Below are 25,450 nucleotides of genomic sequence, written 5' to 3' on the forward strand. Positions count from 1 at the left end.
TATATATATATATATATATATATATATATATATATGTTTTTGTGTCTGTGTTTGTCCACCCACCATCACTTGACAACTAATGTTGCTGTGTTTACGTCTCCGTAACATAGTGGTTCAGCAAAAGAGACTGATGGAATAAGTACTAAGCTTACAAAGATTAAATCCTGAGATTGATTTGCTCGACTAAAGACGGTGTTCCAGCATGGCTGCAGTCAAATGACTGAAACAAATAAAAGACTAGTATGATAATGAGAGTGAAATGATAGTGAAGATGTGTTAAGATATGCCCTGAGGGGATTCCGGGAGAGGTGATATAGAGGCTTGGGCTGTATATCATGTGATACCTCAAAGTTCCCAGCTGTGAGATACTAAAAGCTGGAATTTAAAATGTACCTGATGACTCTCTGAATTCATAGGATATCCCCTTGCATAGTATGCAATTCATTTGGTGAAACTGTTAAGTAGCATATTATATCTATCTTCAACTGTATTTATACAATTACAATTATGTTTATCTCCAACTGAAGCTACTCTCTAAAAAATTAAAACCATGTTTGTAAGTTCTTTTTTTCTCGCTTTTTCAGGTGAAGCATGCTGCTGCTTTAAAACTTATTCACACTGAACAACTGCAGAAATTGCAATCAAAACATCAACAAGAAGTCGAACTTCTGGAAGATATACGGTATGTCTGTCACTTGTTGGTTATTCAGTTGTTAAAATAAGTGCAAGTTATTATATCATTTCTCCAAGAGTGTCAAACTCTGTTTTGTAGGTCAAATTGAACCATAAAGCCAGTTTCATGGGTTAGGCTCAAGCAAATGAACAAAGGAGTCAATATGCATTACAACTTTATTAACAATAAAGACTTGACAGATTGTGAATTGTTAACAAAGTGTACTTGTAGAGATGTGTGGGAAAGACTGATCTGCAGTGAATATACAAATCCATTTGTCATTTTATGTCTATTGAAATGCTTAACATTTGCTACAATATATTTTGAAAATAATGAAGAATATAGTAAATTAATCTGATATTTAAGACAGCAAACTTCCAAAATGATTAATGTGCCAGACAAAATTCTTAGTCACATTTCATCTATCTTTATGTTCTGGGTTCAAATTCTACCAAGGTTATCTTTGCCCTTTGTCCTTTCAGGATTGATAAAATAAGCACCTGTCTGTACTAGGATGGGTGTAATCAACTAACCCACTTCCCCAAAATTTCAGGTATTGTTCTTATAGTAGAAAAGTCACTGAGAATAAGCGTTGTCTCCAAGATGAAAGGCTCTTAACCCTTTTTATACCAACCAATCAGGACTGCTTTATGATATAAACTTCCTGTTCCAAAATTATCAAAGCTTAAAACCTTCCATTAAAATTCCATATTTATGTTCCAAACATTAGCTTAATAATTACAAAGTTGTTTTATTAAATCCTCCATTATTTTCAAAATTAACTGGAACAAAGACTGTAACATCAGAAGATATTATCTTAGTCACATGATACAGTTTTCAGATCTTTCCATCTTGTTTGTCTTCACCCTTCTGACCATCTCTGGGATTATGCTACAAACTTCCTGTTTTAAGTGATCTAAATTAAAACCTCCCACTGAAATTCCATATTAATGTTCCAAACACTAGCTTAATAGTTATAAATATATTTTACTAAATTCTTCATAATTTTCAAAATCAAATGAAAATGAAAGCAGCATGTTTCAACTGAAATATCCTAGTCATATGATGTAGCTTCCAGACCTTTCCATTATGTCTGTCTTCATTATTCTGATACCAACCTACCTGAGACTCTCCCTGGTTCTATGATGCAAATTACCAGTTTTGAAGAAATCTAAATCAAGACCTTTGTTTATACCAATTTTGGAAATTTCACCTTGATTTATGTTCCAAACACTAGCTAAATAATGACAAAGTTATTTTACTAAATTTATCATTATTTTCAAAATTAATTGAAATAAAGGTAGTACCTTTCAACAGAAATATGATAATAAAAGGATTAATTACCAAAGGAGATCACAGTGGTGGATTATAGTGGCAGGGCATAAATTTTTGTTGCTATGTGTGGTAAGAGGAAAGGAGCAACTGTGCTGTCTGGGAACAAGGTTCTCTCCATGATATAGGTTATGACATTTAGCTACCAAAGGAATTTATTGTGATAGATTCATGATGGGTGAGTCTGACTTGTCAAAATGAGTGGAGAAGTGGGGGGGGGGGGCAGGAATGTACGACTGTATAAAATCTAATATGCCATTCATCTGCAGATAAACTGGTAATCCAGATAGTCTGGAATGTGTTGTATACAGTGTGCTACAGCTATTAATAAACAAACATTATTAGTGAAAATTATCAGTAAATAAGTCACAATATATATCATTTCCTATTTGTGTATATGTGGATGTGAGAGAGAAAGTATGTGGTGTGTGTGTGTGTACACATAGTACAGTCTATTATTTTGTCTCACCTCTGCAATATAGTCATTGTCAGGATTTTACTGGTTGGCATAGGTACGGCTACGGGGTTAAGAAGCTTGCTTCCCATCCATGTGGTTTTGGGTTCTGATCCACTCTGCAGTACCTTGGGCAAGTGTCTTCTATTTTAGTCCCAGGCTGATCAAAGCCTTGTGACTGGATTTGGTAGACAAAAACTAAAAGAGTTTGTCACATATAAGTATGTATGTATGTATGTGTGTATGTATGTATGTATGTTTGTGTGTGTGTGTGTGCGTGTGTGTGTGTGTTGTGTGAATGAATGAATGAATGCATGTATGCATGGGACCAGGATATCTGACACCTTACTGTACTCAAGAAGACCCATCCACCACAGCAGAATTGATATCTTAAAGCCATCTCCATAATGCTTGTCCATGAGGGGCCTTGCCCAAACCCCACCTCCATCCTCTTTCCACTCCCCTACTTCCTGTTAACCATTTCCCTTGAGGAAAACTACAACTAGTTGACAGCTTCCATTACCTAGGTGACCAAGTCCGTAGTGGCAGTGGATGCTCAGAGAGTATAGCTGCTAGAATAAGAATTGCCTGGGCAAAGTCCAGAGAGCTCCTATATCTGCTGGTGACAAAGGGCCTCTCGCTCAGAGTGAAAAGTAGACTGTATGGTGCATGTGTGCAAACAGCCATGCTACACAGCAGTGAAGAACATGCAAAGGCTTCAAAGAAATGAAGCTACTATGGTCTGCTGGATGTGTAATGTCAGTGTGCATACACAACAGAGTGTAAGCACCCTGAGAGAAAGTTGAACATAAGAAGCATCAGATGTGGTGTGTAAGAGAGACAACTGCACTGGTATGGTCATGTGTTGCATATGGATGAGGAAAGTTGTGTGAAAAAGTGTTACATCTTAACAGTGGAGGGAACCTGTGGAAGATGGAGACCCAGGAAGACATGGGATGAAGTGCTGAAGCATGACCTTTGAACATTGGGCCTCGCAGATGCAATGACAAGTGACCAAGATCTTTGGAGATATGCTGTGCTTGAGAAGACCTGTTGAGTAAAGTGAAGCCTATTTAAAAGTACCTTTCAATTGTCAAGCAATATGGTGTGCTTGAAAAGACTTGTTGAGGCAAGTGAAATCGTTGGTGTGACCAATGCCAGTGCTGCCTGACTGGCACATAAAAAGCACCATTCCAGTGTAGTCGATGCTAGAGCTGCCTAACTGGCTCCTTTGCCAGTGGCATGCAAAAAGAACCATTCGAGTGTGGTCAGTGCCAATGTCGCCTGACAGGCTCCCATGCTGGTGGCACGTAAAAAGCATCCACAACACTCTTGGAGTAGTTGACGTTAGGAGGGGCATCCAGCTGTAGAAACCTTGCTAGAACAGATTGGAGCCTAGTGCAGCCTCCTGGCTTGCCAGTCCTCAGTCAAACCGTCCAGCCCATGCCCAGCATGGAAAGTGGATGTTAGGCGATGATGATGATTTCATCCTCTGACACCCACCACTTCTCTATCACCTGAGAGCAAAATAGGCACATACTACATTTCCCTGCTTTCTCAGTTATTTTTCTTCTTCCACCCCAATCCACTTTCATTTCCCATTATCCTCCCCCACCTACTGTCTTCACCAATTACATCCTTTCACTTCTCACTTCTGTTCCTGTCGTTCCCCATCATTATCTCTTCAATTATCTGCTATCACCTCAATGCTCCCACATACCTACCACAACCCCTGGCCTTGAGTATCTCTTATATTTATCTCCATCATTTACTACAGTCACCTCTATCCTGCCCACTCACCCAGTCCAAACCTCTGTATCACCCCACTTATTCTCACTACCCCAAATGTCCCTTGAGGGCATGACCTGACACATCATCACCATCATCTCTTTCTCTCTCCCCCTCTCTCTCTCTCTTTCTTGCTCTCTTTATCTTACTCTCTCACTCACTCTTCATTCTTGTCCAACTGGGGTATCCATGTATCTAATCTACAGCAAGACACCTGTCTCTGTCCCTATATACCTTTAATCTCTCAACTGACACAAAGCCTTCACCACTCAATATTATTCTCCACTCCCAGTTGAGGATTTTTGTCTTACAAGGTATTTGGTTACCCAAACAGTGATGTGGCACCATAAAAAGCACCTCAGTTGGTGCTGGTGTCTTGTAAAAAGTACCCAGTACGCTCAGTAAAGTGGTTGGCATTAGGATGAGCATCCAGCTGTAGAAACCATATAAAACAGACAATGGAAATTGGTGTGGCTCTTGGCCTTGCCAGCTCCTGCCAAACCATCCAACCCATGCTAGCATGGAAAAAACTAACATTAAATGATGATGAGGCTGATGGTGGTAGTGGTGGTGGTGATTGTGTGTGTATGTGTATGTTTGCAAATCTGTTTGCCCCAATCACCACTTGACAACCAGTGTTGGTATGTTTACATCCCCATAACTTAGCAGTTTAGTACTTCAGCACAAGAGACCAATAGAATGAGTACCGGACTTCAAAATTGTACTGAGGTCAATTTGTTCGACACAACCCTCCAAGGAGGTGCCCCAGCATGACCACATTCCAAAGTAAAAAACAAAGATATAGGTGCAAGTGTTGTTGTGTGGTAAGAAGTTTCCAAGGTGGTGAGCTGGTAGAAATGTTAGCACACTGGGCAAAATGCTTAGTGGTATTTCGTCTGCTGTTACGTTCTGAGTTCAAATTCCGCCAAGGTCGACTTTGCCTTTCATCCTTTCGGGATTGATAAATTAAGTACCAGTTATGTAATCGACTTAATCCCTTTGTCTGTCCTTGTTTGTCCCCTCTGTGTGTAGCCCCTTGTGGGAAATAAAGAAATAAGAAGCTTCCAAGTTCAGTCCCACTGCATAGTACTTTGGGCAAGTATCTCATATTATAGTCTTGAGCCAACCAAAGCCTTGGGAGTGGATATGGTTGACAGAAACTGAAAAGAAGCTATTGTATATATATATATATAAATAATTTATTATATAGAAGGAGCTTCTACAGGACTAGAACTGTTTCATTCAAGAGAAATCTTCAGGAAGCTAGTTCAAGCACTAGCTTCCTGAAGATTTCTCTTGAATGAAACAGTTCTAGTCCTGTAGAAGCTCCTTCTATATAATAAATTAATTTTACTCTGCTATGTATTGAGTACCTTATTTACTGTGGTTAACCCCGAATCAACCCGGGACCTACATATATATATATATATATATATATATGTGTGTGTGTGTGTGTGTGTGTGTGTGTGTGTGTGTGTCTGTGTGTGTGTGTGTGTGTGTGTATGTATATGTTTATATGTATGTATATGTTTGTGTATATGTATATGCTTGTGTGTCTGTGTTTGTCCCCCAACCATTACCTGACAACCGATGTTGGTGTGTTTACATCCTCATAACATAGCAGTTTGACAAAAGAAACTTATAGAATAAGTACTGGGCTTACAAAGAATGAGTCCTGGGGTCAAATTGTTCAACTAAAGGCAGTGCTCCAGCATGGCCGCATTCAAATGACTGAGACAAATAAAAGAATAAAAGAATATATCTGTTGAAATTATTACTAGCAATATTTTATAAACCTCAGGAATGTTGAGACTTCATTTCTTTTCTATTTATCCTTTTATCTTTTTTAAACTCTTCAAAATCAATGCTTTTATTTCCTGAACCAAATTAAAATTTAAAGCAGTAATTATTCTGTTCTTTTGATAAATCTGTTACTACTTTAGAACAATATTCTTAATTTTTCACTCAAAAGTCAAACTATATTTTTGATTTGAAGTCATCATTTCTATATATTTGTGCATTATCTACAATCGACCAGGTAATTTTGAATTTGTAAGAACTTGCCTCATGCACAAACCATATAAATTTTGTCAAAGCCACAGTGCATTTTCCTTCAGGGCTGATAAACAATTGTTTGTGTTTATATAATCAATTTTTGAACGTCAGTTTAGTTGTCCCAATATTTAGAAATAACTGTTGTTTGTGTCTTCTTTAAGTACTGTATATTGTTGACTTTGTCAGTTACCATCTAGTGCATATATTAAGTACATGTGTGTGTGTGTATATATGCATGTGATATTATGACTTATATGAAATCAATATATCACAATTTATCTTAAAACATTCAATAAATAATTTTATGTGATTATAAATAATTTGCATTTGTCCTTTGTGAGAAATAAAATGGAAAGGAACTCTTGATTAGTACTACTTTATGACTTTTTGACCCTCTTCTAGGATAATTTTTATGAAAAGAAAACTGTTCCCTTACAATTACTTATCTTAATAGAAAAAATATTTAAGAGCCATAAACTCCAAGGCTCCAATAAAATATAAAGAAAATCTATAGTTGCCTGGAAAATATATTTAGTGCCACTAAGAACCACAATGCAAAAATTTTGTCTGTGGAAAGGAGCGGGCTTGCAAATGCCAATATTTAGAACTTTGTTCTTCGAAATGGCAAATATCTAGAAAAAGATATCGTATATATATGATAATGCTTCTACGATAATCACACTAACAAAACACATAGAGATCGCAAAATACTCTTTCAGAAGCCATTTACAAAAGTAGAATAGTTTCTTTCTGTGATCAGCACTCACAAAACACTCAACTAATGTCAAAGCATATTTGATAATCAAAAGACAAAGGACAGTCCACCTGCATCATATGGACAAATGCATTTAAGAATTGATCAAAGTGCTAAAAGAAAAAATCACTAACAGAGAAGAAGAGGGGATGGTGGTGCCAGTGACAGTAGCAAGGAGGAAGTAGATTTACCTTGTATTATCTGCGTTCCACTTTTAAATACATATCAATAATTTATGTTAATTTATGGTGAGTAAATACCTCATCATCATTATTAGTATTGCTTTCATTAATCAAATCTATTTAAAATCAATTTCATTATTTTAATTAATTGCTTCCTTTTCTCTTATTTTATATAATTGTTATCATTTCAGAATCTTCAGCCAGAAAAGATCAGCTATAGAGAAAGAATATGCACAGGTATGATAATTGCATATTATATGGTTGACCTATTTTTGTATTACTTTTAAAATTTCAGTTTTGTTTTTATAATTTGTTGATTATATATATAAATATATAAATATATATATATATATATATATAAATGGAAGCAGAGTTAGCAATTGCAGTAAATGCCTAAGTGATAAAAGCATCTGTATTTAGTATCAGTGTCAATTACCTGTTTTGTCCCTGGGTATAAGTATGCAGGCAATCTATGCTCATAGGATACAAATAACAACAGAATAAACAAAAATTTATCAGTAATCATACTTAAATAATCAGAAAATGGAGAAAACTTTTGATCAACAAACACACACACACACACCAGCCCCTATCCATAAGCATATACATGCTCTCACATATATATGCACACGCACCTTTGTTTTGGGATCACCACTACTTTATTATCTCCCTTTCTTCCTAGCTCTCCTGTCTGACCATCTCTGTCCAGCCATCACCAAAATTGACTGATAGCTACTAAAGCTTTCTTTTTTCATTCTGTCGCTGTTTATTTTCATGTGTTCCTTTCTGTTGAAGAACATAGGCTCAAAATGTAAAAGACTTTCGCACTTTTCTGAACGTTAAACTAATACACCTGTTTGTTGTTTGCACACCTGTCTTTGTCTTTTGTTTTTTGTAAATTCCAACTATATAGATGGGTGGGTAGATGGATGGATATAAATATATTTATATATATATATACATATATATATATATATATATATATATATATATATATATATATATATATATATATATATATATATATATATTTATATCATCATATCATCATCATCGTTTAACGTCCGTTTTCCGCGCTAGCACGGGTTGGACGGTTCGACCGGGGTCTGGGAAGCCAGGAGGCTGCACTAGGCTCCAGTCTGATCTGGCAGTGTTTCTACAGCTGGATGCCCTTCCTAACGCCAACAACTCTGTGAGTGTAGTGCTTTTTATGTGCCACCGGCACGGAAGCCAGTCAAGGCGGTGCTGGCATCGGCCACGTTCGGATGGTGCTTTTTACATGCTACCGGCACAGAAGCCAGTCAAGGTGGTGCTGGCACCAGCCATGTTCGGATGGTGCTTTTTACGTGCCACCGACACAGAAGCCAGTCAAGGTGGCGCTGGTATCAGCCACGTTCGGATGGTGCTTTTTATGTGCCACTGGCACTGGTATCACAACTACTATTTCCATTGATATTATACATATAAATATATTTATATATATATATATATATATATATATATACGTATATATATAAATAGAGAGAAACATACATGCATACATATACATATAAAAATACATATATAAATACATACATATGTATATATATATAAATAATATATATATATATATATATATATAGAGAGAGAGAGAGAGTGATAAATATATATATATATATACATACATGCATACATACATATATACATATATATATAGAACAAATCATTTATATATTTATATATATATATATATATATCCTCATCTGGCACCTGTGTCGGTGGCACAATAAAAACACCTTCCGAAGACCCGGCAAGACTAGTCAGTCCACCTGTGCATACCTTCCTTCTTGTGACACTTGTGAAGACCGGTTGAGGCAAGTGAAAATCAAATCAAATCAAATCAAAATAGACAAAATAGATGAACATCAATGGAATTTGTATCTTGTGGTACCAGTGCCTGTGGCACATAAGAATCCATTGAAGACCGGTTGGGCAAGTGAAAATCAAATCAAATCAAATCAAAATAGACAAAATAGATGAACATCAATGGAATTTGTATCTTGTGTGGGTACCAGTGCCTGTGGCACAAAGAAAATCCATCAGTGCCGTAGTCAGTGCGGTGGGCACATGACAAACACCATCCGATCGTGGCCGTTCGCCAGCCTCATCTGGCACCTGTGTCTGTGGCACATAAAAACACACATCCGAAGACCCGGCAAGACTAGTGAGACCATAACCCATGGCCCCTGCCTGGGACGTGGTCGGTCCACCTGTGCATACCTTCCTTCTTGTGACACTTGTGAAGACCTGTTGAGACAAGTGAAAAATCAAACAAATCAAAATAGATGAACATCAATGGAATTTGTATCTTTGTGGTGCCGGTGCCGGTGGCACGTGGCACATAAGAAAACCATCCGAGCGTGGCCGTAGCCAGTACCGCATCAACTGGCCTCCGTGCTGTGGCACGTAACAAGCACCATCCGATCGTGGCCGTTTGCCAGCCTCATCTGGCACCTGTGTCGGTGGCACATAAAAACACCATCCGAGCGTGGCCGCCTGCCAGCCTCGTCTGGCACCTGTGTCGGTGGCACATAAAAACACCATCCGAGCGTGGCCGTCTGCCAGCCTCGTCTGGCACCTGTGTCGGTGGCACATAAAAACACCATCCGAGCGTGGCCGTCTGCCAGCCTCGTCTGGCACCTGTGTCGGTGGCACATAAAAACACCATCCGAGCGTGGCCGTTTGCCAGCCTCGTCTGGCACCTGTGTCGGTGGCACATAAAATCACCCACTACACTCTCGGAGTGGTTGGCGTTAGGAAGGGCATCCAGCTGTAGAAACACTGCCAGATCTGACTGGACTGGTGCAGCTTTCGGGCTCCCCAGACCCCAGTTGAACCGTCCAACCCATGCTAGCATGGAAAGCGGACGTTAAATGATGATGATGTATATATATAAATTAACAGAATGCGATTAAAAATACCACTCATAGTCTATATACAATATATATATATATATATATATATATATAGTAGTTTTCAGAACAATTATAAAGAGAAGGTCTTACAGCTGTTTCCAGGATATTTTATATATCCCTTCACCAGAGATGGTGTGGGCAAATGTTTAAGTAATAGTTATTATAGAGAAGATATGAAATGCAGAATGAAGTGGAGGAATGAAAACGGACGTGAGATACAATATCCTTACGTATCTCAAGTCTGTTCTCATCCATCCACTTCACTCTGTATTTCATATCTTTTCTATAATAACTACTACTTAAATATTTTCTCACACTGTCTCTGATGAATGGATGTATAAAATATCCTACAAACAGCTGTAAGACCTTCTCTTTATAAATGTTCTGAAAAGTACTCACAGCCTTGTATTTTTTATCTCATTCTGTTAATTTATATATATATATATATATACATGCTAATACACAACCTATGTTGGACTCTTCATTCATATCATTATTGAACCTGGAGCTTAACTATAGTCTGTCCATAGCATTTACTCAGCATTACCTGACACTTTTTGGGTCTTCTTGACACCAATACCACTCATACTCTCTCTCTCTTTCTCTTCTCTCTCTCTCTCTCTCTATATATATATATATATATATATATATATATAGAGAGAGAGAGAGAGAGAGAGAGAGAGATAGCTAGATAGATAGATATGTACATACATATAGATATATATAGATACATACATATACAAAAATTTTTTTTTCGTAATGAGATAAAAAAAGCCAAGGCTGTGTAAATTTTAGAACATTTACAGACAGAAGGTCTTACAGCTGTTTCCAGGATATTTATTATATCCCTTCATCAAAGACTGTGTGAGAAAATGGTTAAATAATAGTTAATTTAAATAAGATACAAAATAGAGAGTGAGGTGGAGGAAAGAAAATAGATGTGAGATGCATAGGGATATTGTATTTGTAGATCTTTTATTTTAAGCAGTATGGTATACATTTAAGATTCCAATACCTTATGAGTAAAATCCAATAGCATTTAAATACGTAGGTATGATTTCATATGTTCACATATCAAAATTTTAGTGTTGTTTTTTTATTAATAAATCAATCAACCTTGGTTTTGGTTTTGTCCTAGGAGACATCTGTGAAGTTGATCCATTAAGTTATAAATTACACTAAAGTATATAACAAAACTGTGCTAAAATAAGAATGATAATAGATTACTGAATTCACTTATCAGGGCAATATTTACTTGAGATAACAAATTTCTGCACCTCTTCACCTTCTTTGCTGAGATACATTACAAACTATGAAAGTAAGCTGTAAAGTTCATTTATTATTAAGTCAGTGTTCTTGTTATCTTTTCTTTGGTTCAGTCATTGGACTGCGGGCATTCTGGGGCACCACCTTCAAGAATGTTTTGTCAAATGAATCTATGCCAATACTTTTTTTTTTAATCCTGGTATTTATTTTATCAGTCTCTTTTGCCAAACTGCTAGATTACAGGGATATAAACACACCAATACCAGTTGTCAAGTGGTTGTAGGGGACAAACACAGACAGAAACACGCACAAACACACTCACACGCATGCACGCACACCCATATATACATAAATGGCTTGTTTCAGCTTCCATCTATCAAATCTTCTCAGAAGGCTTTGGTCTGCCTGAGGTTGGACTGAACCCAGAACCATGTGTTTGGGCAGTAATCTTCTTACCACACACACTGCCTGTGCCTAAGTATATTTACAAAATGGATTGCTTTTTCTATTGCATGTGTAGACTTTTGTACTCCTGCTTCCATTTTGCTATTGCTGTTGTGTTGCAGACATTTGCTGAAGCTGAAGTCTCTATGGGTGATTGGTGACTATGTACATTTTATAATATACTAGCAGTATCGCCTGGCGTTGCTCAGGTTTGTAAGGGAAATAACCATATAAGCATTTTTAGAGAGTTACTGCCCTTATAGATGCCAATTCGGGTTTTCTTAGCCATTTTTGTTTTGGTGTCTTCAAGCCATGAAGTCGTTGTTCTAAAAGAACGCTGGTCTCCTTGACAACGCTTTACGATGTTGATTTCCTTACACTCCCTTCCCCACAGCTTCACGAGGGAGGGAAGAAGGGGGAGAAGCAAACAGGTGCAGGTGTGACCATGGCGCCAACTCCGCCGCCATCGACACACGAAAATTATGCATTAAAATGGAATAAAAATGATGTTAAATTATTTTTAAAATCGTAGACTCATCGTAGATGAGCGCTAATACTCAGACGGGCTCGATATTAATCATCACGACTATAAGATACCCGACTTTGGTTAAACTGCACCGCAAAATGTGGGAGTAGTTAGGAATCTAAATCGAAGGGGACAGACACTCACACAACTACAGTTTTATATATAAGATATGCAATATGTAATAAATATTATATATATATATATATATATATATATATAGGCACGGGCATGGTTGTTTGGTTAGGGAGCTTGCTTCCTAGCTACATGATTTCGGGTTCAGTCCCACTGCGTGACACTTTGGGTAGGTGTCTTCCACTATAGCCCCGAGCCAACCGGAGCTTTGTGATTGAATTCGGTAGGTGGAAGTTACTGCCGTGTGTGTATGTGTGCGTATAGCTGCTCAGTGCCTCTCCGAAAGAGAGAGAGGGAATATACATACATATAGGTGATTGGTGACTAGGTGGGAGTTGTTCTTTTGGATGCACTTTTTATCATGACTTGTCCATTTAATCGGGTGAAAGTGCTTAATCAAGTTGAGATTTATAGAAGGGCAACTAGCATCAAGTGTCATCATGATTTTTCCACCGGCTACAAACTGGGGAACATAGTATATAAAATAGTCATCTTAGCTTTCTGAAAGGTGTTTTGTTATATCTTGGGAGTTGAAGTAAAGATGAAAGTGAACGAAAGGTTTGTGTGTGCATGTGCATGTGTGTGTGTGCATGCGTACACATGTGTGTATATGTGTGTGCATGTGTGAACCTGTGTGATTGCTTGTGTATGTGTTTGTGGATGTGTGGGGGAACGAGATCTATCAACTGGCACAATGATAGTACGAGCCCAAAGAAACAGTGGAAGATCTTTCTGGTGGAGTATTCTTTTACTTGTTTCAGTCATTTGAGTGTGGCCATGCTAGAGCACCAGCTTAAAGGGTTTTAGTTGAAGAAATCAACCCCAGGACTTATTCTTTGTAAGCCTTGTACATATTCTGTTGGTCTCTTTTACCAAACTGCTAAATTACAGGGACATGAACACACCAACATCAGTTGTCAAGCAATAGTGGGGGGTGGGGGACAAACATAGACACAAAGACACACACACACACACGCACACACATATACGACAAGCTTCTTTCAAATCCACACACAAGGTTTTGGTCAGCCCAAAGCTATAGTAGAAGACACTTGCTCAAGGTGCCATGCTGTGGGACTGAACCTGGAACCATGTGGTTGGGAAGCAAGCATCTTACCACAGAGCCACAAATGCAAGTAAAGGAACACTGTTAGTGAGGTATCATCAAGGTTGTTCTAGCATCACTGCTGTTCTAGCTAGATGCCAAAACTGGAAGCAAACTGATGAGGCTATCCTTGTTTCATTCATTTATTGCTCATGGATTGACTGTTTATTGGCTCATATTCAGCATATGTTGTGTGGAGCGGGTTGAAATCAAATTTAGTAAATCAACTGGTAAATGAAATTTGGTTTCCTTTTGAATATCCAGTGTCTGAATAGTTTTGAATTTGAAATGGCAGTCTAAACAAAACACTTATCTTTATGTTCTTTTGTTTAGATCAGGGGTCACCAAACCCTTTCGACCATCAACACCCCTTTAGCCACTTCTTCCACATTGACCTTTAGTTACTTCTCTTTCTGCATTGACCACCTTCCTCATTTAAAATGTCTTAATTCCCTACCCTACTGTACCATATCTGAAATGAGTACCAGGCAATTAAAATGTTAGCTAAAATATTCATGTACGACAAATTAAGAAATTCTAATGAAGATGACACACTTTTTACATTTAAAACTATGTGTACGAGTATACATTTATTTAACTTTCAATTTTTCTGAAATTGTTTTCACAGTGAAAAAATGTAAAAAAAAACGCATCATATTGCTGGAATATCTTTTACTGAAATTGACAGCATCAATGTGAGGAATGAGCATGGTGCTAACTAAGTATTTCAAGCCGTTCATCTGTGTGAGCTGGTCTTTTGCACACCAACTGCCAATAGACTCCTTGACTATCATCAACCCTCTGTAATTTCTTGCCAACCCTTAGAGGTCCATCAGACCCCCATTGGCAACCCCTGGTTTAGATGATTGGAAACACACAATTCAGTACTGGAAATTAGAGCTTTGCAGTGATAGAGTATTAAAGAATACTTTACATTTGTATTAAATTCTGTAACTCATATATATATTAGAAATACATAAAGTTGAGCATATTCTCAACCTAAAACTTATATTGAAAAACTTATGTGAGTGGGCTAGTTGCATATTAACTATTATATATATATCTCTCTTTATAATAACAGCTAATATAAATATTGGACTGGTGGTTAGATGGTTGGTTGGTTGGTTTGTTGGTTAATGTCTCCAATCACACTTTACATGATATAGAGAGATGGGTAGAGAGAGTAACAGTGAATTACAGAGAGAGAGAGTGAGAGAGTTAATACAAGAGGTACAAGATGAGTGCACATACTAGGATTGATAGCAGGCAATGAATAAAAGAACGCAACACATACAGATAGATAGTGAGAGAGAAAGAACTGCAGAGGAGGAGTAGGAGAAGGAAAAAGAAAGAGAGTAATGATAGGGTAGTTATGGGAGAAATTATACAAATAAGGCACTTGTTTTATTTAATTTTTTTATAAGGTAATATTTTTCTTTTGAAAATTAGCATTCATTTCATCATTTTGTATAATCACCAGAAAAATTTTATAAAAGTTAAATTGAAAACCGTGTATGCCATATTTCCTGATAATACCCATATGACATTTAACACTCTAGTACTTATATCATCATCATCATATGTATTAATATATATAATATTATATATATATATATATATATAAATATATTATATATACTATATCCAGAAGATATATATATATGTATGTATGTATGTATGTATGTATATATGTATGTATGTATTAATCCCAAAAGATATACAGGGTTGGTCAAAAGTAACCTGACAGTAAATCAGAGCCATTTAATTCCAAGATTATTTATATTTAACAACTGATTGAATTTAAGAAAAGAATCGAAATATGAAACATCATGAAAATTGTTCAAACTGAAGTCCTTTTTAAGTGACAGATTTTCCCATTCAAGCCAATACAGAATTACAGATAGTATTTATGGAATTTTGATTTTCTGTTGGGTAACTTTTGGCTAACCCTATAATATATATATATATATATATATATATATATATATATATATATAATATATATATATATATATATATATATTTGGAAGAGTGGATTTCAAAGCATACAAAGAAAATAATAGCATGTAAATATTGGTGCAGGAGTGGCTGTGGTAAGTAGCTTGCTAACCAACCACATGGTTCCGGGTTCAATCCCACAGTGTGGTACCTTGGGCAAGTGTCTTCTACTATAACCTTGGACCAACCAAAGCCTTGTGGGTGGATTTGGTAGACGGAAACTGAAAGAAGCCCATCATATATATTAATATATATATATATATATATATATATATATATATATATGTATATATATATATATGTATGTATATGATTGTGTGTCTGTCTTTGTCCCCCCAACATTGCTTGACATTGATGGTGGTGTGTTTACATCCCCGTAACTTAGCGGTTCGGCATAAGAGACCAATAGAATAAGTACTAGGCTTACAAAGAATAAGTCCTGGGGTCATTTGCTTGACTAAAGGCGCTACTCCAGCATGGCCGCAGTCAAAATGACTGAAACGAATAAAAGAATAAAAGAAAAGAAAAGGATAAAAATTTAATTCAAAACCCTTTTTTGGATAGAGAACGTTGAAGGCTACTTTTGAATTTTTCTATCTAAAAGGGTTTTCCAAACTAATATTTGCATGTTATTATTTATAGCTTTATGCATGTGCTTTGAGAGCCACTGTTCCAAAAAAGAATTATTTTCACAGTCTCTCCAACTCTATAAAGATGTTTATGATATCAACAATATATCTATAGAAATATGTATGTATGTATGTATGTATGTATAGGTAGGTAGGTAGGTAGGTAGGTAGGCAGGCAGGCAGATCATCATCGGTTTTCTGGCTACTCCATACTTGCATTAATCAAATAAACTCTAAAGTTGAATTGAGAATAGTTAGCAAAGGTTTTTTTCTTCCTTTGCCACAATTGTGCTCAAAATTAATAGTACCATGAGAATAGAATGATGAATCTACAATGCAATGTTATTATTAATTGGTTTCAATTTCTCAAAACATCCATTCTGCAGATTCACACTAATTGGCATAGTGTACTTTTATCCATGCATCTCTTAGTCCATGTATATATATATATATTATCATCATTGTTTAACGTCCGCTTTCCATGCTAGCATGGGTTGGACGATTTGACTCAGGACTATATATATATAAATATATATATATATAAATATACTTAGTTCGAATTGAAAACCCCACTAGAATGGGAGAAAGCGCTAATACATGATCTAAGTTATATGATGTATAAAAACATGTAATATACAAATAAATATCTGTAAATATAAAACCATCCGAATTTCTGAGTAGTAACTCATTCTTCTAATATAAAATACCTGTACATCAGCTCTAAACCTTCCAATATATATATATATATAATATATATAATATACATATAATATATATATATACATATATATATATATATATACATATTATATATATATATATATATATGGACGCATAAGAGGTGCAGCAACATCAAAGGGAAAGTAACTGATAAGATAGCTTTCATGTGCGGCAGATGCACAGGGACAATAGACACCACAAATACTCAGAAAACAGATTCCATCACACTCCAGGGGGAGAAACTAGAAGTAGTTGATAGTTTCCGCTACCTGGGTAACCAAGTTAGTAGTGGGGGTGGATGCTCAGAGAGTGTCACCACTAGAATACGAATAGCCTGGGCAAAGTTTAGAAAGCTCCTACTCCTACTGGCGACAAAGGGTCTCTCACTCAGAGTGAAAGGTAGATTGTATGATGCATGTGTGCGAACTGCCATGCTTCACAGCAGTGAAACATGGGCCGTGACTGCAGAGGACATGCGTAGACTTGAAAGAAATGAAGCTAGCATGATCCGCTGGATGTGTAATGTCAGTGTGAATGCACGACAGAGTGTAAGCACCCTGAGAGAAATGCTAGGCATAAGAAGCATCAGATGCGGTGTGCAAGAGCGACGCTTGCGATGGTATGGTCATGTACTGCGGATGGATGAGGAGAGATGTGTGAAGAAGTGCCACTCCCGAACAGTTGAAGGAATCAGGGGAAGAGGTAGACCCAGGAAGACATGGGATGGGGTAGTCAAGCATGACCTCAGAGCGTTGGGCCTCACTGAGGCAATGGCGAAGGACCGAGATCTCTGGAGATGTGCTGTGACTACTAAGACCCGGGATGCTTCCGGCACCAGTCCGCATAGCCCCTGCCCATTCAAAGTACCTTGGATCCCGGAACATCTCACTGTGCTTGAGGAGACCTGTTGAGTCAAGTGCATGTACATGAACATCGAAACAAATATCAATGGAAATAGTAGCAGTGATACCTGTGCCGGTGGCACATAAAAAGCACCATCCGAACGTGGCCGTTGCCAGTGCCACCTCGACTGGCTTCTGTGCCGGTGGCACATAAAAAGCACCATCCGAACGTGACCGATGCCAACCCCGCCTCGAATGGCTTCTGTGCCGGTGGCACATAAAAAGCACCATCCGAACGTGGCCGATGCCAGCTCCGCCTCGACTGGCTCCTGTGCCGGTGGCACATAAAAAGCACCAACCGATCGTGGCCGATGCCAGACCCCTCTGGCACCTGTGCAGGTGGCATGTAAAAAGCACCATCCGAACATGACCGATGCCAACCCCGCCTCGAATGGCTTCTGTGCCGGTGGCACATAAAAAGCACCATCCGAACATGGCCGATGCCAGCCCCGCCTCATCTGGCTTCTGTGCCAGTGGCACATAAAAAGCACCAACCGATCGTGGCCGATGCCAGACCCCTCTGGCACCTGTGCAGGTGGCACGTAAAAAGCACCCACTACACTCGCAGAGTGGTTGGCGTTAGGAAGGGCATCCAGCTGTAGAAACACTGCCAGATCAGACTGGAGCCTGGTGCAGCCCCTGGCTTCCCAGACCCTGGTAGAACCGTCCAACCCGTGCTAGCGGCTGAAAACGGACGTTAAACGATGATGATGATGATGATGATGATGATGATGATATATATATATATATATATATATATATATATATTCCTTACTTCGAGCATTGAATGACAATATAAGACTTTAGGGAGAAAACAACCTATCAGGCAACCCATAGACAGAATACTTGGGTAGAATGCTTATGAGAAAGCAGATACTGCTAAAGGTACCCAAGAGCTAAATGTCTGTATTTAAAAAGTTAATAGTGTACCATGTTTCTGAGTTAAGCTATTGGGATAACAACCACAGGTTTAAGATCGTTTCTTAGCTCAATCATCTTAATCTATCTCTCAGTTTGACCAGCTTTCATGAATGGACAAATTACAAGCTATACACCAAATTCATATTTGTCTATTTCTATACTGGAAAAATATTAACTTCAAAATTCTACCATGGAGTGAGGGAATGTAAAACTGTCAAATATTAAATACAGATTCTATTTAATATTCTTTTAAATGACACATTTGTCCATCAATCATATCCACAATGGGTTTTTTATTGTTTTTTTTTATGAACAAGAATAGTAAAATATGCCAAATATGTACATGCTATGCCAATTTTATGATGCTGGCCTTACGTTTTTATGATTGCAAGTCCATAATCATGTTTAAATGAGACAGATATCTTCATGAAAATAGTCCATATTTCCTGACCTATTAAAAAAAATAAGAATAGTCTGAAAATGCCGAGAGAGCAGAAATTGCAGGATGTCTAAGTTCGTAGTTATTAGGTTTGTAATTGCAATCAATTTAGTTCTAGCAACAACATTTCCATCCTATTATTTCCATTTAAAGGGCAAGTTTATTAGCCAAAGCAAGTTGTTCATTTCTCAGAATTAAATCAAAATATCAAGTAGTTTCTTCTATTTTAAAATAGATTTTATGTTGATTTACATTGAAAGTGTTCTCTTAGTTTGAGTGAGCCCATTTTCATCACAAAAATATTTTAATTTGTGAGTAATTAACAAATAATTGATATTAAAGAATTTATAAAGGATTGGTGTTTATATATTACTGTGTTTCAATTGTTGAGTCGGAAAAGTATGCAAGTAAACACAAGCATGGCTGTGTTATTATAAAAAGTTTGCTTCCCAACCACAGGGTCCCAGGTTCAGCCCCACTGGGTGGCACCTTGGGCAATTGTCTTCTACTTTACCCTTAGATCAACCAAAGCCCTGTGAGTGGATTTGGTAGATGGAAACTGAAAGAAACCCGTTGTGTATCTGTGTGTGTGTGTGTGTGTGCATACGAGCATGTGTGTGTGTCTTTGTGTCTGTGTTTTTCTCCCACCACCTCTTGGTAACCAGTGTGTTTATGTCTCTATAACTTAGCAGTTCAGCGAAAGAGACCAATAGAATAAGCACCAGGCTTTAAAAAAACAATAAGTACTGGTGTCGATTCATTTGATTAAAAAAAAATTCTTCAGGGAAGTGCTCTAGCATGGTTGCAGTCTAATGACTGAAACAAGTAAAAGATAACCACCAAAATAAACAGTAAAGTTTGCACTCCTTTATAATCTCCGGATCATGCTCATATACAAGATACTCAACTGTTAACGTCCATGCCAATTTACCTATAAAATGTACAGTTGGTAATATTATAAATCATTATATACCTATATATACAGTATATGTTTTCATGTGTATAATGATGTGTGTGAGTGTGTATATAATTAAATAAAAATTGTACTTCACATCAGGTTATTATAATTATATATATAAAAGTCTATAATTACAAGTAAGTGTGTGTATATGTATTGTATGTGTACAAGATGTATGCACATACCAAGTCAACTATAAGCAGTCATCCTGTACCTCTTCTCTCTCTCTCTCTCTCTCAGTATGTATGTATATATATTTCGTTTTTGTATTTGACTTGCAAGATTCTTTATATGAATTTTTGTGTTGAAGCATAACAAGCACAAACAAACAAACAAAAAGAATGCAGCTCTGATAACAGACAGAGCCAACGACTGTCGAAGAGGTTGCAAGATGCAACAAATTTTTTTTTCTTAAATTAATAAATAAATGAGTGGAAATCAAACTGGTGAGTGTGTTAAGTAACAAGGGATTAAAACAGAATGACTCTTCCCAGACACAATAATATATATGCGTATGTAATGCATATGGGTTACTCTATACTTTGATGAGTTACTCTATACTTTTGTCGAGTACAAATTTATTATTCTTATACGAGAATGTTGTTGACAATGACTTTGATGTATGTATGTATGTCAGTCAGTCAGTCATCCAAATAAGAACATAAAGAAATACTTCAACACATCTTTAACAATCAGTTACAAATGTTTCAAAACCAACTCTGCTTGCAATGTTGATTTAAGCAATATTTGAAGTGAAAATTTGTGTATTTTTCTGAAAATACCCTCCTTTATACCCTACCAGGACCTTATATAACTATTTCTTTACTACCCACAAGGGGCTAAACACAGAGGGGACGAACAAGAACAGACAAATGGATTAAGTCGATTATATCGATCCCAGTGCGTAACTGGTACTTATTTAATCGACCCCGAAAGGATGAAAGGCAAAGTCGACCTTGGCGGAATTTGAACTCACAATATAACGGCAGACGAAATACCGCTAACATTTTGCCTGGCATGCTAAGGTTTCTGCCAGCTCACCACCTTTATATACCTTATGTACCACTTCTCAATTTATCACAGAAAATGCACATTTGTTTGTTTATAAAACAACACTATGAAATTATAGCTCTTAAACCTAACAAGAAGGAGTGGATATGTTAGTGTAATGGTTAGAACACTTATTGTGAATATAAGAGATGTGGGTTCATGTCTCATGCATAAGGAAAACCGTTTTTTTTTCGTCCAGGGCTTATATGCCCCAATAATAGACTATTTTCTTAGTTAGTACACAGTGATCACTATTAGCTTTAAGCTTATAAATATTATTATTATTTATAGAATATATATATTATATATATATATACATATATATATATATATATATATATAGAAAGAGTGAGAGAGTGGGGGAGATATAGATAGATGGATATGCTGATATAGATATGTGTATATGTACTCACATGCATATGTGTGTGTGTGTGTGTGTGTATATATATATATATATATATATATATATATATATAAGGAAGTTAAAAGTTATGACTGGTCATAGAGTGACCATTGGTTTCACACCTATAAAGTGTTTAGTATGCATTGAGTCTGACAAGTTACCTATGCTGCTAAGTGCTTTATAGGTGTAAAATCAATGGTCACTATGACTGGCCATAAATTTTGACTTCCTAAAACACATATCACTGCTCTAATGGTTTAGAGTCTGTTTCTTATACAGATATATGAATTGCTGACAATATGTGTATGTGTATGTGTGTGTTATTATATGTGTGTATATATATATATATATATATATATATATATATATATAGATATATATATATATATATATAGTATGTATTTAATATAATATATGTATATGTGTGTATATAATATGTATGTATTTAATATATATATATGTATATGTGTGTATATAATATGTATGTATGTATATAATATGTTATATATATGTATGTATATAAAATGTATATATATATATGTATGTATGTATATAACATGTGCTTGTGAAGAACTGTTGAGGCAAATGAAATTATTGACATGGCTGATGACAGTATCACCTGATTGGCACCCATGCCAGTGGCACATTAAAAGACCAGATTGTGTCGTATAGCCAGCTGGAGACGATGTCTCCTGGGGCTATATTACAGCAACATTCATCCTAAACCAGGACTGCCATGTTATGTTGGCAAATAATCTTTACTCCAAAGTGCTGTTGCTGAATATCTCTCGTTGTGAGATTTACATATAGTAATTTTCTAATATATATATATATATATAATAAAATAGTGTACGGATCTAATTGTGTTAAATAGAGTAAAAAGAAGGGATGTATATTTAATCAAATGAAGAAGTAAATTGAGTAGAATTAGAGACAAAAAATTAGAAGCTAATGTTAAAATAATTGAGGAAGATGGGGAAAATAATGGAAGGATAGAAGGAAAGAGACGAACATGTGAGATAATTCAATAGGTTAGGGGAATATAAAAGACTCTTACAGTAAAGTTTTGATAGGAAATAGTACATTTTATAATATATATGCAATATGTAATAAATATTATATATATATGTATATATATATATAGGCGCAGGAGTGGCTGTGTGGTAAGTAGCTTGTTTACCAGCCACATGGTTCCGGGTTCAGTCCCACTGCGTGGCACCTTGGGCAAGTGTCTTCTACTATAGCCTCGGGCCGACCAAAGCCTTGTGAGTGGATTTGGTAGACGGAAACTGAAAGAAGCCCGTCGTATATATGTATATATATATATGCGTGTGTGTGTTTGTGTGTCTGTGTTTGTCCCCCTAGCATTGCTTGACAACCGATGCTGGTGTGTTTATGTCCCCGTTACTTAGCGGTTCGGCAAAAGAAACCGATAGAATAAGTACTGGGTTTACAAAGAATAAGTCCCGGGGTCGAGTTGCTCGACTAAAGGTGGTGCTCCAGCATGGCCGCAGTCAAATGACTGAAACAAGTAAAAGAGTAAGAGAGTAAGAGTATATACATATATACATATGGAGGCGAATGGCTCAGTTAGAGCGTCGAACTTACAACTGTGAGGTTGTGAGTTTGAATCCCAGACTGGGCTGCATGTTGTTTTCTTGAGCAAAACACTTTATTTCACATTGCTCCAGTGTATTACTCTTAATTCTTATTTTTAATTGTTTAACTAAGCATATCTTTTTTATGTGTAATGTAACTCCTCTAATGACAGCAAAGTTTAATTGGTCTTCTAATTCATTTAAAACAAGGTTTCACTTGTATGAATACTTGTTTCTAAACCTAAAACACAAATTCTCAATTACTTTATCAGCTTTCATATGAAACTGAAAGAAGATGGTATCCCTTTCAAAATTAAATGGAACATAGTGAAATCCATTTCGTTTTCCATTAGTGTTAGTAAATTATGCAATTTTGAATCAATGCTTTTTTTCCTAAAATGCTCCATTAAATAGACATTCTGAATTTATGATGTCAGATAGCCATGACATTTTCAAGAGCTTTCTTAAATACAAATATTTGCTTAATGATAATGACCATTTCCATAGCATTTAATTCACTAATTACTACATCTGTATTTATTATTAATATGATTAATAATAGTATTGAAGTATTGAAGGCCATTTTCAAGACACTGAGCCTTACTAAGATGATGATTAAGGACTGAAATATCAGGTGCGTTGCTGTACTCAAGAAGACCCATCCACCACAGCAGAATTGATACCGGTGCCAGTGCCACATAAAAAGCAACTAGTAGACTCTGTGGAGCGGTTGGCATTAGGAAGGGAATCCAGCCATAGAAACCAAACCAGAACAGACAGTGGAGTTTGGTGAGGCCCCTAGCCTTACCAGCTCTGGTGAAACTGAAACCCATGCCAACATGGAAAATGGATGTTAAATTATAATGATGATGTATTTATTATTAATATGATTATTATCATTATTATTGTTATCATTATAATTATATATTTTGTATTTTCCACTTTTGTAATACTTGAATTTCTTTTGTGTGTGTGTGTATGTAAATATTTATGTTTATTGTCAATGACATTGTTGGCCCAGAGTAATCACTTATTATATGTTATATATCTAATATTTTTATTTCTTCTTTTATCCTTTTCTATTAAAATGAAATGTCACTAGTTTATGAATTTTATTACTACCATTTTTCTCTCATATTATTCTGGTAGATGTATTAAATATGAAACGCACATCTTTTTTTTTTTTTTTCAAAAGAATTTCTTCAGGTTTCTGTTTTTCAACTACAAAGGTTATGATTTTGCTGAAAAAAGTTTCATATTAAAACTGAAACTCTCCAACTCTCCCACTTCCAAACCACTTTTTTTTAAAAAACTATTTTTCAAAATTGCTCAATTCCATGCTTAAAAATGTGGAGATTATAATTCTGAAAAAAAAAAATTTTACTAAAATTTCATGGCATTAGGAAGGGTATCCAACTGTAGAAACCATGCCAAATCAGACAATTGGAGCCTGGGCGGTTTTCCAGTTGGCCAGCTCCTTTCAAACTGTCTGGTCCATACCAGTATGGGAACAGATGTTAAATGATAGTGGCGGTGATGGTAGTGGTCACCACCATCACCATCATTGTCATCATCTTTGTTCCATGTTTCATTTCTGAATATTCATACTCAGCCTGACAGAAGTTTTTTTAAACTCATTCATTAATTTACACATGTGTGGATGCATGCTGAAAAATGACAACAACCTGCAAGCAACATAAACAAGGAAGGTCTCACTATGTGGTTGCTAGAAATAACAGCTAAATCTTCTTTAAAACTATGCGTGTCTAATCTCTATATATATAAACAGCAAAATGTCTGTGTGTGTCCTTTATACAAATCCACAATTTTTCAGTTAGAGGACTCGCACTTTCAATGGTCATTCAAAACCGTCCAGGGGTGGTCGTGCACATCTTTACATTTCTCCAGTCACCCCACAAAGCGATTAAAAAAATCAATAGAAGTGACATTTTGTGAATTTTCTATCCAAAACCCAATCAAAATGCCCAAAACTTGATACGCCAATTGAATTCCAGCTAGCTGTATGTGATTGATCAGAGATTTTGGACAGTACTCATGTGTATGCGCGCATGCACGCAGCTGCATATGCATGCACTAGCAGTATGACCTGGCGTTGCCGGGTCATAGTGCTAGTGTCTTATAAAACTTCACTTGCTTTGCATCCTTC

General features: G+C 36.4%; 1 protein-coding gene across 1 annotated transcript in view; it reads left to right on the forward strand.

The window, feature by feature from the left end:
* Positions 1-576: 576 nt before the first annotated feature.
* Positions 577-25,450, forward strand: part of LOC115222509 (F-BAR and double SH3 domains protein 2) — a 125,828-nt gene continuing 100,954 nt past the window's right edge. The window contains exons 1-2 of the mRNA XM_029792740.2: positions 577-682; positions 7,430-7,475. The gene's annotated coding sequence lies outside the window, so the exon portion shown is untranslated. The remainder of the gene's footprint in view (positions 683-7,429; positions 7,476-25,450) is intronic.

This window comes from Octopus sinensis, linkage group LG20 (genome assembly GCF_006345805.1).
Source record: "Octopus sinensis linkage group LG20, ASM634580v1, whole genome shotgun sequence".
Taxonomy (NCBI): domain Eukaryota; kingdom Metazoa; phylum Mollusca; class Cephalopoda; order Octopoda; family Octopodidae; genus Octopus; species Octopus sinensis.